Source organism: Branchiostoma belcheri, unplaced genomic scaffold, assembly GCF_001625305.1.
Source record: "Branchiostoma belcheri isolate BF01 breed outbred unplaced genomic scaffold, Haploidv18h27 scaffold47, whole genome shotgun sequence".
In the NCBI taxonomy this organism is placed as follows: Eukaryota; Metazoa; Chordata; class Leptocardii; order Amphioxiformes; family Branchiostomatidae; genus Branchiostoma; species Branchiostoma belcheri.
This window is the reverse complement of record NW_017804098.1, coordinates 1,169,376-1,170,668: the sequence shown is the minus strand read 5'-3', so window position 1 is coordinate 1,170,668 and position 1,293 is coordinate 1,169,376. Positions and strand designations below refer to the sequence as shown.

Below are 1,293 nucleotides of genomic sequence, written 5' to 3'. Positions count from 1 at the left end.
GTGCATAAACCCATGGATAAGGGACTGTACGATATTTACCGGGGAGGGGGGCCGGTCGTCCGGGGTAGCGTAAAAATTTTTTCCTAGGCCCTCCCCCCAGGTCAAAAAAATTTTCCTAGGCCCTCCCCCCGGCTCAAAAAAATTTTCCTAGGCCCTCCCCCCGGCGTGAATCATAGAGAGTGAAATTTCGTATGGGGAGGACGAGATTTTGATTGAAAATTTACCCCGCATGAAGCGCCCAAGGCGCCACTAAAGCCCGAGTAGGCCCGGCTTTTTTGGGGGGGGGGCATGTCCCCCCCGGAAAAATTTTGAATTTCAACCCATGTTTTGCATGTTGAGGGGCAAATTTGGCAGCACAAATTTCGCTGGTACATCGAGCTATAAATTTAAAGTCGGTAACGTTATGGTCAGTCAGTGTAATCGAAATAATCCTCTATCTAGCCTACCTTTCGTCCACGAACTTCTTCCGCGTCAATTTTATTACAAACAGGGAAACAATATTGCCAACTTACGTGTTGTTTTCAATTAACTTTGGAGGGACATAGATATAAATGTTAAAATAGTCCTTGGTTTAAGAAAAATACCAAATTAATCCGTCGACATCCGACATCCACGCCGAGAAGTTCGAGCGAGTTGCGAGGCGGGACCAGCGGGACCCACGGGACCTTTGCCGACGCACGCACGCACACCTCTGGGAAGGGTGCGTTGAACGGCGAAAATTAATTTTCAAAATCTTCAGACAAGCCTTCCCTACATTTTTGATCGGTATCGTTTTGCGGTGCCGCGATTGACGTGATTTTAATCCATGTAATTTGGCTGTGTAGTCCAGTTTCGCCGATTCTGGCGAAAATGCAAGATTTTGAAGGGGACTGTGGGAGATTTGGGCGAATACATTATAATTGAGAAGTTTATTGCAAATTCATGCCCGGGGGGCTAATTGCAGACAAACATAAAAGAACAATGAAACGTAGTATAAAATAACTAAAATCTACATGATGAAAGGTAGTTGTCTAGAGCTATAGCTATGTCTAAAACTATGTCTAAGGGGTTTGACTTCTCTTTTTTAGACTATGGAAGACGTAATGTCCCACCTTTTCTAAAATTAGTGGGTTTTGGGAAGTTAAAAGAAGAATAGTTTTTTCTTGGTCTGTAAGTTTAGTAAAATTGGGATAAATTGTAGAAGTTTGAATAGTTAACTCATTTCGAGCGTTGCTATGAAAGGAACAATTTGAGATAAAGTGTATTTCGTCTTCCACAGCCTTTGCATTACAATATTTACAAATTCTTTCACAT

The 1,293-nt window shown here is 42.7% G+C and overlaps 1 protein-coding gene across 1 annotated transcript in view; it reads left to right on the top strand.

The window, feature by feature from the left end:
• The window catches only part of LOC109479114 (diphthine--ammonia ligase-like), a 23,158-nt gene that overhangs the window by 2,185 nt on the left and 19,680 nt on the right, over window positions 1–1,293 (top strand). The gene's annotated exons all lie outside the window — the stretch shown is intronic.